This window comes from Petaurus breviceps, unplaced genomic scaffold (assembly GCF_028583685.1).
Source record: "Petaurus breviceps papuanus isolate PSGF00001 unplaced genomic scaffold, PetGlider_PUasm1.0 76, whole genome shotgun sequence".
Classification (NCBI taxonomy): domain Eukaryota; kingdom Metazoa; phylum Chordata; class Mammalia; order Diprotodontia; family Petauridae; genus Petaurus; species Petaurus breviceps.
Genome location: NW_027186473.1, coordinates 44,960,606 through 44,974,093, shown reverse-complemented (window position 1 = coordinate 44,974,093; position 13,488 = coordinate 44,960,606). Strand labels below are relative to the sequence as shown.

Sequence of the window (13,488 nt, the reverse complement as noted above, 5' to 3'; positions counted from 1 at the left end):
GTTGTCTCCCCTTCTGAATAAGGATTGTTTCATTTGTTGTATTTGCCTATGCAGGGCCTTACCATAGCCTGGCATGTACATGAATAAGACCATATTGGTTGATTGATTAGTTTGGCCTTCACGGGAAGCATGACTAGGATCAAAGCATTGAAGCTAGAAGAGTCCCTTGGAATTCATTAATTTCAATCCCCTAATTTTATAGAGAAAAATAGCTAAGATCTAGAAATAGAAAACTACCACACCCATGGTTGTAACTGGCAGATTTGGGAGTGGTCCTCTGACTTCATATCCAATGGCCTTCCACTGTACCAACCAGAAAAGAATTATTGGTCTGATTATTGTTTGTCTTCTGTCTTCAAAGAGGACCATGACATCAGGGAAATGATGACATGCCTTGCAGTTGACTTGCATTTGAGTAAAGGTCATCAACCTCACTTTCTCCTCCAAAGCCTTCTGGGTCCAGTGGCCCAGGATGCAATATTCATCAGAAAGACTAGAGATCGCCCAGGATGCAATGGGAGGACCTGACCCTTTCAGGCTAAGGTCTTTTCAGGTTCTCACTTCGAGTGAGGTCATGGCTATTCAGTGAATAATTGGCCTCTTACAGAAATGAGTCAAGAGATGGCCACTTTAATTAAAAGAAAAAAAATCAAACTGGAAGGGGAAGATCCTCAAGGAAAGGGAAAATGTAAGTAAGCAGGAAAATGAAAGCTAGGTTTTTAACAACCTTGAATTAGAATTAGAAATTCCAGAATCTAAAATTGGGAAGAGTTCCATTTAATTTGGGGAGGGGGACAGAAATTTTTAATCAATCAATCAATAAAGCATTTATCAAATATTCATTTTGTGCCAGACAGTGTGTTAGAACTAGAGATACAAAGAAAAGATTGTGCTCACAGGGAGCTTACATTCTAATGGAGGGAGACTACATATATAAATCAGAACAAATACAATAAATACAGAGCATATGGAGGAGGACCTAAAAGGAAATGGCACTGGCAGCTGGAGGAAATAGGAAAGACCTCCTGGAGCAGGTAGTATAGGAGGTTATCTTTATGGAAGCCAGGGAGTCTAAAACTTAGAGGTTGGGAAGGAAAGCATTCCAAGCATGGGGAAAAGATTGTGCAAAGGCAAGGATTTAAAAGATAGGAGGTGATGTGTGAGAAACAGCACTTAGGCCAATATGGTGGAATGTCCAGTGGTGTAGAATCTAAGAAGGTTGGAAAGGTAGGAAGAGGCCAGGGTTATTGTCTCCCCTTCTGTGTAAGGATCTTTTCATTAAATGATATGTAATGGACTTTATATTTGACTTTGGAGGTAATAAGAAGCTACTGGAGTTGGGCATGGGGAAAGAGGAAGTATCACAGTGTATGCCAAAATGGCATCCATCTAAGGAATCTGTTACCAGCTTCTGTCTCCCCAAGAGGCTAAAAGCAACTGGTGTTCCAGTGGGGACCTTGAATAAGGACAATGCTATAGTTTACTACATTTTCCAATTATGGTAGATTTTCCCCACTCTACATGGAATTGGTCAGGGATGTGCTGGTGCCAGCTCCTATGAACATTTATAACTCAGAAATCAGGGTTTCATTTATCGTTCTATTGATTGTATGGATTTAAGAAAACCATGGAGAAAAATATTAATACTGCAGATTAAGCTTAAAACCACATCATATCTATAAATTTTCCTCCTGTTCTGGAGAGCTGGTTGTTAAACATTTACCAGTGTACCCCTAGATGAGCCTGATTCAAATTAGGTGGAATAACAGATATCCTGCACCTCTGCTGGCATTCAATGGTGGAAGAGCACAGCTTCAACATATAAGAAGTAGAACCTTGATGAATATAGACTACTCAACATTTTAATCCCTGGACTGAAAATATTCTATACTGAAATACTAAGTCCAAATACTGGATAATACCACTTGGGATGAGGACTATTAAACAGATTACTCTATTACTAAGGGCTATAGAAGCAATCATATGACCTTCTATACCATCCAATTTGGAACTGATACATTTATTTCTCTAATTCCTTAGATTAGTGTGAGGTCATTTATTTTGTCTTTTTGGAGGGGGGGAGGCAAGGCAACTGGGGTTAAGTGACTTGCCCAAGATCACACAGCTAGTAAGTGTTAAGTGTCTGAGGTCGGATTTGAACTCAGGTCGTCCTGACTCTAGGGCCAGTGCGCCACCTAGTTGCCCTGATGGGGACCTTATTTTTGCGTTAGCTAGCATCCGTTCTTTGCACGTTACCTCATTGGCTATAATAGCCCTGTGAGGCAGGGGTTACTATTATCCTTATGTTACAGGTGAACAAATTGAGACTGTCAGAGGTTAAATGACTTGAGTAAGGTCACACAGCTAGTTAGTGTCTGAAACAAGATTCAAACTCAAGTCTTCCTGACTCTAAATCCAGCACTCAGTAGATACTGTGCTACCTACATTCGAAATGACATTTTTTCTTCCTAAAATTTCCTCCTGGGTTCCACTAGTATTGCTACTAATGTTTCTATATTCATTTGGTAGTCTGCTGCTTAACCTATTATTTGGAAGGGTACTTCATCCACTTGTCCTGGAGACAGCATAGGAATATTTCCTGCCTCACCCCCACCTATGCCCCCATCACTTTTATATCTCCCCTTACTTCTATGATTCAGCAAATTTCCTCTTTAAAGTTTGTTCAATCAAAATTTTTCACTGGACCCAAATTATGGTGGCTTTAGTATTCCAAATTCCAGATCATTCTCAATTCCTGCCTCTAGGAGTTCAGCATCTGATTCACCATCTTCATGCCCTCCCCTCCCTAACTCCAGCCCTTATAAGAGGGACTTTAATATTCATGTAGATTCACCACCAAATTTTCTCAGGGCTGGGGAACCTGTGATTTGTTCTGTGAAGTTTAGATTCAGTCAAAGGGCCTCACCTGAGGAACACAAGGAGCATATATGACCTCAAGGCTGCAGGCTCCCCACCCTTGTCCCAAACCTTCTGATTCCTCAGTCTTCTTAATCCCACCTTAGTCACACAGAGGGTGACTATCCACTAGGTTTCAGCATTGTTTATAAGGGTTTCATTTCCCTAATTAGAAACTCTGATATCCTTATCTAACCAGAACTTCCCATCATTCTACCTCTCCCTATACCCCACCCTTCCTTAACCTATTCTTCACTCACATTAAGACCTCCAATCCTTTGGTATTTTTTCAGGCCATTATCCAAGCTCTCCTTCACTGTTCTCACCCAGTCTGGACCCAATAGTTAATCACTTTAACTATATGTTGTCCGCCACCTTCTAATCCTCTTGACTGCTGGTCCCATTGTTGCTTTTCTTTTGGCAAATAGCAGTCTTGGATTATTCCCACCATCTGCCTTCTTTGCTCCTAGACATTAGCTTCTGAATGCAGTGGGCAAGTCTCACAAGGGTTCTAACTAGCTAGACTACAAATTCATATTATCCAACCTCAAACTGGGCTCTCACATTATCAAATTAGTCCTTTTATTCTATTCCCTATTTTATTACACACAAAAGTTAATCCAAAGCCTTTCACACCTTCCCATCCCTTCTTTGAGGCTTTTCCTTTACTTTACTGGGAAAACTAAGGCCATTGGAGAGGACCTCTTTCTTCTCCCAATCTGCTCACCTCTCTCCTCTCTCCATTCATTCTCTGCCAAAGAGATAGTCCTTCTTGTTGTCAAGGACAATTCCTCCACATGAGCACTTAGATCACATTCCCTCTCATCCTCTACAGCAGATTGTAATTTCAATCATCCAAAACTACTTGAAAAGTATCAGCTGGGTGAAAAAATGGGTTTAGGCTAGCATCTTACTAAACATGCACCATCATAAATCCAAATGAATAAAAAAGTTTTGTGGTGTGTTTTTTTAAACACTATCAAAATTTATCGGGAAAATAGACCTCTCACAATTGTTAACAGGGGAAAAATTCACAATCTGAGTATGGCTAGAGAAGGTTTGCAAAAGACAGAATGGACAGTTTCATAGAACTCCAGAACTGCAGACCGACAAGAGACCTCAGAGGTTCTATTATCCAATCCATCCCACAAAAAGAATCCCTTTCACAATATACGTAGCAAGTAGTCACCTGGGTTTTGCTTGAAGACCAACAATAAGGGAGAATCTACTATATGCTCAGAAAGCTCTTTCCACTTGGGGATGACACTGAGTGTTAGGAAATTGTTCTTGACATAAAGACTATATTCACCTTCCTAAAATTCTCAATTCTTTAGGAAAAAGCAGAATAAATCTAACTCAACTTCACCATCATAGTTCATTAGATCCTTAAAGATGCTATTATGTTCCCCAAGTCTTTTCTTCTCCAGATAAAATATCCCCCTATTCTTCAAATGATCCTCAAATTATGTAAACAGGGGGCCTTACCATTCTTTTTTTTCCTATTCTCTGGATGCTCTAAGGTTATACATGTCCTTCTTAATATGTGATCCCCAATACTGAACATAGTCTTTTCTGGCCACGTCAGTCTTTTGGCACAAATAAATCAATGGAACTAAAATAAGAAAGGCCACATTTGGGTGGGGGGGCAGTGTTTGAATTAAATATCTTTGACAAAAGTCTTATATTCAAAATCTAGAAAGAACTGGCATTAACCTATATGATTGAGAGCCATTAATTGTTAGACAAATAATCAAAGAATATGAACAAAAGAATTTCCCCCCAAAAGATATTAAATATTAACAACCATCTGAAAAAAATGTTCAGAATGACTCATCATGAGAGAACTATAGATCAAAACAACTCTGAGGTTGAAATTCATCCTCATTAAGTTGATGAAGATAATAAAAAATCTGAAAATTTTGACATCAGAGAAGTTGTGGAAAAGACAGGAATGCTAATTGACTGTTGGTGGAGCAATGAATTGTTCTAACCATTCTGAAAAACAGTTTGGAATTTACACTACTTTTTAATACTCAGATGCAGTGGTCCCATTACCAAGTAAACTTATACAAGGAAGTTCAAGATAGTAAGAAAGAGCTCACTTTTTTTTTTTAACTCATTGCATCATTAGGTGTAGGTCAATAGCTGGACCCAAACTATTTAGATAATGGTTGGGAAACAGCTAAAGAAATTGTATCTATGAGTACAATGAAAAAATCATGCCATAGTGAACAATGAATGTGAAAAATTAAACCAAATTTGTGAAGACTTGTAAAAAGTGACAGATGGCAGAGACAAAAGAGCACTATATACTGTACAATTACCACAATAGAATAAATGATGACTTCATTAAAAGGGGAAAAAATCAGGCTAAATACAATGGATGATGTTGATCCCAGATTATGAAAGTATAATAATCCCTTTATATATAGTACTTTAAAATTTCCAAAGTACTTTAAATACATTATCTCTGACATCTTTGCAAATCGTGAAGTACCAAAAGAGAAGATGACATGTACCATCAGTCAAAGTTTGCGGGGAGGGGAATGTTCTCTTCCTGGAGTTGCTTGAGTATTTTCTTGAGCATGTCTTCTGAGTTGAAGCAAAATGTTTTATAAAAGGGGACGAGGGAAAGAAAGAGTAACATGTCTAAAGTCACACTGCTAATAACTGTGAGACTAAACTCCAATTTTCAGTCTCCAAGCCCAGAGCACTTTCTACTTCAACAAATATTTCCAGAATGTTCAACCTTCCAGAGGATATAGGATCATCTAATTTTTGATCTCAAAGTGATTTGGAGATTATTTGATCCATTTTTCAAGATGAGAAAACTAAGAACACGAATTTAATTAGTTAAGGTCTCACACCTAATAATAGCTGACATTTATATAGCACTAGGAGATTTGCAAGCACTTTGCAAACTTTAACTCATAAGAAATCTGTAAGGCTGGTGCTTTAGCAATTATTATCTCCATTTTCTGGATGAAGAAGATGAAGCCGCGTGAGGGACCATTAGAAGGAGTGGAATTTTAAAATACCTGGGAGGACCAAGCTGAATCGATTGCCACAGTGCATTATTTTGGCAAAGAAAAGAGATAGTAGGATGAAAAATTTTATTTCAAAATAAAATAACAATGTGTGCCTCAATTGTCACTCAGTTGTCAAAGTCTTAGTGGGATTTAAACCCAGGTTTCCTCCCTCCGAGTCCAGTGCCCCCTCCACTAATGGCATTCCACTGCCTCTTGGGCAGCAAAGTACTGGGGCTAGAATCCAGTTGTCTTAGTTCCTAATCTCACTGATATTTTATGAAAACTAAGCTGTCTCCAAAATATACATAAGTGTAGGTTAGCCTAAAAAAATCTTTAGTATACTTTTAAGCTTTAATTGATTAAGTTAATTTAACTTAAGCTATTCAAGCTTAAAACTACTTTTGGTACATCTTTTATAATGGCAGTTATTGTTTAATGAATGCTTCATAGTCATCATTTAATTAATACTTGATTATTGATAAGTTTTGAGCTTTAAGGCTTATAAGGCTAAAAGGTCAGTGAAGAGAACACTCTAATTGGTGTATATTGGGAAATAATATGAAATATTATAAATGTACATCAATCAGTGAACAAGCATGCCTTCTATATGCTTGGCATTAGAGATGGGCAGGGCTAGGACCTGGGTGAGCAGCAGAAGAGGTTGGATATATTACCGAGAGTAGATAATAGGAACTAAGGCAGATTTGAGAAACTAAATGATGTAACAAAGGGAGTGATTACCAAAGATTTCTCAGAAAGTGATTAAGTACAATATAGACTTGAGAAAGGAGAGCCTGGAGCCAGAGATCAACTAAATTCTAACACTTATTTACATGGTAGAAAGAAGCAACTGTTTCATCCATTTGTTAATCTATTAAATGCTGAGCAGCTATCTCCTTTATTTGACAAATGTTTCATGTGGCTCACAGAATCATGAGCTGTCAGAGTTGAGGAGATCTTATGGGGCTATGTAGTCTAAGCCAAGCCTCAGAGGTTACACCATACTTCACAAGATATTATCTGGGCTATGCCTAAATACCTCCAGTGAGAGAGAAGTCATTTAGGCTTACCAGCCAATGATACCTATCTCTAGGAAGGATGGCTCTCTTTAGAGCCCTGTGGACATGAAAGAGCCCTTGGTCAGAGTACTAGTTATGATGGTTTGGATATAACTTAGTTAATTCTGTAATCAGAATGACGACATAAAGGGTAATAGAGTCAAACTATTTCCCTCTGTAGCTTTCTGACAGGGAAGGGGAGTAACAATAGGACTTTTGATAGATGAGACCCATGGTGGGCTTGGGTTTAATGAGAGACTTAACTGAAGAGAGATTAATAATAATATATGTTATCTATGGGGGTGGTAGTGAAAGGAGAGCCCTATATTCTTCAATACACAAAAAAGTAATTTACAATATGTTCTACCTTCTGTAAAGCCAAGCCTAAGCAGCTTTCCAGAGAACTTCTATGAACAGCTTCAGAGTTATGATTATATAATATAGTGCACTCTCTACTTATTCAGTAATAAACTAAGACAAAACATTGACAGAAGCCAAAGTACAGTGTTCACAATGTTATGACATAAGTTGTAACTAAAGTGGCCACATAGTTTTAAACAAAAGATAGCATTCAGTAAGTCCTTAACTCAATCATCCTTAAGAAGCAAGCCTCCTTAAGGGACACAAGATATAAAGGTCAAAGTTCTCCACCCCTAGGTCCCAGTAAATCATGATCTTCTCAAGTCAGAATTAAGTACCCAAGGAGGGATGTTTTCATCATGACTTGAGGCTGGTTCTCAGCTTCCATGGTTCCTCTTCCATGGTCCCAGCTCTTGCCTAAATCTATCCAATTTTCACCTGGATTCAAAGGCAGGCAGCTCTCAGCTCCTTGTCTAGTTCCCATTCCACACTGAAGTTCACAGTGTCCAGTCCACCTCAAGTTCTTCACAAATTCCTGTTTCTGGGAAGACAAATCCTAACAGAGCCACAATAATATTCATGCACATTGCCAGCACCATCATCAATTCACTATCTGCTTATGAAATCAACAGAGACATACAAACAAGGTCCAAGAGGGCAACACAAATCATCAGAAAAGTCCAAGGACCTCTAAAACCCTCCTCCAGGACAACCAGAAAATCCTCTTTCAGGGCTTCCAGTAAGGTCCCAGGGCTTTTCTACAAAGTATCACAAACAAAAATCAACACAGACAGAACAGACAGAGTGCTGGAATACCATAAGTTTTCTCCTCCTCAACTCAGCCACCATAAGAATTCTTTTCTCAGTTCTGCCACCATAAGAATTCTTTTCTCAGTTCTGTTCTCCCCAAACTTGGGCTTCTCCTTATATATGGTCATTAGCTCCTCCCCTTTTTGTTGCATCAACAACAGGAGTTCACAAGTTCTAGCTTTCACAAGTTGTGGGGTTCACAAGTTCTGTTTTTCAACAAAGACTCATGGGCAAGGTTCAAAAGAAACTTGAACTGAAACAAGGTGATAAATAATTAAATAGCTGAAACAAGGTGTTGACTACTTCTTTGCTTGCCATTATACCCCTGACACCTTTATCAGGTGGGAACAACTCTCTGAGATACAGAATTAATCTATCAAATATGTAAACTAGGTGTGCATTGAATGATTCCACAAAGGAAAATTTGATGGTTGGTGAAGAGAAACCACTCCTGCCCTGACTGTTTTTGCCTTTCTTTGTACCCTCAGCTACAATTTTAAGCACACAGTAAGTACTTAATAAATGTTTTGATTGGCAATTGACTGAAGGGGGTGGAGAGGTGAGAAGTGGTGTGTAAAGGAATACTAGTGGTTAGCAATTGCACTAAATTGTGGAGGGAGCTAGGGCTTCATGTTCTTTCCATCTTTAAAAAGTCAAGAAAACTTGAGGATTTTCTCTTGGTGAAAGAGAAATCTGAATCTGCACACTAAAATTAATTATTTGTATTATCTAGGAATTTCAGTTATACATGGTTTCTCTAGCTCTGCTTTACATATAAAATGAAGAGTTGACTCTTTATGAGCCCACATTATGGGCTATATTTTTCCCATGGGCCATTTTCTCTTTGAAATAGTTTGGGGTGGGGTAGGATGAGGGATTTAGAGTGTCTCTGTGAAGAGAGATGTGTTAAGACAAAAGTGGGATGCTAATCATGAGCATGGGAACACATCCATTTAAATGTGTTTTGCTTCATATTAAATCTTGTGTTGCTATGGGAACTTGGGGGGAAATATATGGAAAGACAGAGAAATATCACAGAATAAGATGGCATCAAAGCATTGTCCCTTTGGTCAGTGAAGAGGACACATATATTGAAGGAATAGTATCCTTTTCAAAAGTATTAGAAATTAAAAATGAATGTTAAAACTATTTTTACATATATGTAATGGGAATGTAAATTTTGAAGATCTTCCCTGCCGCTAGGCTAAAGTACACCTGGAGCCTGAGGTGAGAGGCTTGTTTTTCAGTAGATGCTTCTTGATTTGCCAGAGAGTCAATAAGGTTGTTACATTCTCTGAGCCAGGAGAGGGCTATATAAGCCCTGATATGTAGCTTTGTTTTGGGGCTCACTTTGAGAAGTGTTCTGTGATTTGATGAAACTCTGGGCTAGCCGTTGTCCAGAGCCCCCCCGGCTTTGAAAAACCCAGATGTTGAAACCCAGATGTTGATTGGGTATGGATGTAATGGTTGGACAGTTTGGAAATCTGTCTACTTGATCTGTTTCTCTGTCTTGATAATTCTGTCTGTATACTTTGAAGTTCGGGGTGCTGACCTCTTTCCCCTGAACTAGGTAAATGATACATCTATGACTGATTAAAGTAAGCTTGTAACCCATTTTGAGTTGCTTTCCTTTAACAAAGCAGATTCAAGAACCTGTATTGGCAGCAAACCCTGAGGATGCTTGGGGTGCTTGCTGCTACAATATAATTGGGGAAAAAATATAAAAATTTCCATTTAAAAAGTATTGAACTTAACTCTTACTCAGGAATTCCAGACAAATCCATACATGTGGAAAAAATGCAACTCCTACTCAGTAGAATGACCAAACAATTCTATATCAGAGGGTCCCATATTAATGAGTCTTGACTTGGTACACAATAAAACTTCATTTAAAAGAATGTCATTACACTGTAGATTTAGTCATAAAGTAGATCAAATCATACTCCATGTAACAAGTCCAGTGATTAGTGAATTAAATTGCAATGCTTAGTCTGTAGTATTCCCCCAAGGAAACAATAATGGCTCAGTGGCTCAAGGGCACATTGATCAAAATCAATGGGAAGGATAGAAATTCTTCATTAACAACCAACCACTTAGTCAAGCCAAACAATGATGAACAAAGTCTATCATGGACTTACAAAAGGAAAGTGAAGGAAAGGAAAAGATCTGCAATAGGGGAAACAGGCTACGAAGAGGAATTACTTGTTGGGAAACTACTTTTATCTTGGCTACAAATAACCCCATAAAAATTAGATGAAAAGGGGGGAAATGAAATCAATCCACTTGTTTCACTTATACACCCTCTTGGGCACCCATTACAGAATAAGAAAAAAAATGTGTTCTTCAAGTAAACAATGTAATTTATTAGAAATCAAGAGGTGATGGAATGGAGCCAAGATGGCAGAGTAAAAGAAATCAAGAGGTTTTGAAATTTTCCTCTCACTTATAACATTCCAACATCTGAACTTCCTTTAGTCATTAAAGATGATGAATGACCCTAGCCACGTTTGTCTATTATGAGAAAGTGGAGGATATAGGTTATCATTGTGCTATCTCTTTTTATCATGGAGAAGCCTGATATTTTTAAGACTCTATGGAACCAGGGGTGGGGAATCTATGGCTTCAAGGCCACATGTAGCCCTCTAGGTCCTCAAGTGCAGCCCTTTGACTGAATTCAAGCTTCACAGAACAAATCCTTTTATATAAGTTTGGATTTAATCAAAGGATGGCACTTAATGACTAGAAGGCCACATGTGGTCTCAAGTCCACAGGTTCCCCACCCCTGCTGTAGAGTATTGCAATAGCAAGTAAAATGGTACTTAACTCCTTGCTTCAGTTATTCAAGTGTCTCTCTGAATGTCACCTGTGATTATATCAAATATTAGTTAGAAACAGAGTCTGTGAAGCCCACAGGGGGAGGTACTTGCCCAAAACCATAACAGGAAGGACATAAGAGGAAGGGGTGGAACAGGAAAGAGCTGATGATATAAAAGCTCAAGCGCTAGCTGGGACTGGACAGTCCTGGGAGGAAGGATGCCTGTGGTGCCGGCACTCTGTGTTGATTTCACAAGCAGAAAGTGAACTGATGGTAGTGCCAGCAATGTGTGTGAATGTTGTAACTCTGCTAAGCTTGATGTGTGAAGCTGGACTGGGATCTGGGAGCTGCCTACCTGTGAATCCAGGTGACAGCTGGGTGAATTCAGGTAAGAGCTGGAAGCATGGAAGAGAAGCTATGGAGTTTGGAAGTCACCCTTGAGTCAAGATGAAAGGAATTTTCCTTGGGTACTTAGTGCTGACTGACAAGATTAAGAATGCTTACTTAGGGGTGGGAGACCTTCATACTTTGTACGAGTTAAGGATGAATGAGTTAAGGATGATTTGAAGCCAATCTCTAATCAAGATGAAAGAACACACTTTACATGGGTACTTTATATTGATTGATTCAGATTGTGACTTACTGAATGATATCTTTTGTTTAAGACTATATGACCACTTTATTAATAAGTTGTTATGTTACCTTTGTGGATGTTATACTTTGGTTTTTGTGAATGTTTTGCTTTAATATATAGAGAGTTCACTATACTATGTGATCAGAACCTTTAAGGTGTTTATAATAGTAGTCCTCTGGAGAGCTGTTTGTGCTTAGTTTTGCAACTATTTAAGCTTCTGGGTTTCTTTTTATTCCCCAGCTCTCAAGGTGTGTGTGTGTGTGTACATATGTAATATATAGTATATAAACAAATTATTATTAAAATTCTTATATATGAAATACATAAATATATTACATATAAGAAAATATATTGAAATACTGAATATAGGTATATTATATCATATCATGTCCTATCATATTATTAAAATTCTTAAAGTTTTTATATCTCAACAGGGCAGGGACCAAAAGACATTCTAGGGAAAGTTCAATTCAATCCAACTTAAATGCTTACTATGTGCCAGGCACTGTATTAACTTCTGGGGGTATGAAGACAAAAAAAGGAAATAGTCCCTAGTTTTAAGGAATTTATATTCTCTACTGGGGATATAATAGTAAACAGGTAACTTTGTCTAAACTGAAACAAAAAAAGTCAAAGCAATTTTGGAGAGAAGTATTGTTCATTTGTTTCCAACTCTTTGTGACCCTGCATGGGGTTTTCTAGGCAGATATACTAGAGTGGTTTGCCATTTTCTCCTCCAGTGAATTAATAGGTCAAGTGACTTGCCCAGGGTCACACACCTAGTGCACCTCTAAAGCAAAAATTGAACTCAGGACTTCCTGATTCCAGGGCCATTTCTCTATCAGCTGAGCCACCTGGCACCAAGGGTTTTAGAGGGAAGTATGAACACCTGAGGTAATTAAAAAAGGCCAGGAAGGGGCCCTTGAGCTGAGTCTTGAAGGAAGCTAATATTTTACTAGGTGGAAGTGAAGAGAGAGAGAGAGCGCTGATGGTCTAGGAGATAGCATATGTAAAGAAACTATAACAGCAGTTGGCAAGTCATGTCCAGGAACATTGATTAGACTAGAGAATGAGTAAATGAAATATGGAAGAGCTCATTTAAGGTCCACTGATTAAGTATCTACTATGTGTCACAGCACTGGGCTAGACCTTGGGGGACCTGAACAGCAAAGAGTCAGAATGTCTGATGCTTTGTGAGCAATCACATTTGGAAAGAGCTTCTGTTCAGGGTTAGGGAACCTGCAGGCTGGAGGCCACACATGGCCTCTAGGTCCTTAAGCTTGGCCCTCTGACTGAATCCAAACTTCACCAAACAAATCCCCTTAATAAAAGGATTTGTTCTGTAAACTTTGAGGCTGGAGGCTCCCCACCCTGGACTATAGGGAACCATGATGATGTGCAGAATTACAGGGCAGTGGTAGAGTGATGATGGATGGATGGAAGATGGGTGGATGGAGGATGGATGGAGGAGGATGAAGAGGAGGAGGAGGATGAGGAGGAGGAGGATGAGGATGATGTTGATGGTGGCAGTGGTGGCAGGTCCAGTGTCTGGCACTTCACCATTGCCTTAGAATATTAAGTGAAGGTAGCAAGGTAGGTAGAAGAACATGAAGAGATGAATCCAGCTGAGGGCAAACCATCATGGATAATGCAACCACCAATGTCAGGAGGGTGGAGGAGGGGAAGTTTTACCTTTGAGCAAGGAACAATAGGAAAATCTGCACCAGCTCATAAAAATAAAAAGTCAATGGAAATCTATTTACTTATTTAAAATGAAAATAAATTCAATCAAAATTTAAAATTGAATGAAATTCATCTTTAAGTGGTGTACACAGGGTATGAGATGATTTATATGGTATAATGGGT

General features: G+C 38.7%; 1 protein-coding gene across 4 annotated transcripts in view; it reads right to left on the bottom strand.

The window, feature by feature from the left end:
• Positions 1-13,488, bottom strand: part of IL15 (interleukin 15) — a 160,444-nt gene that overhangs the window by 29,312 nt on the left and 117,644 nt on the right. The window lies entirely within an intron of this gene.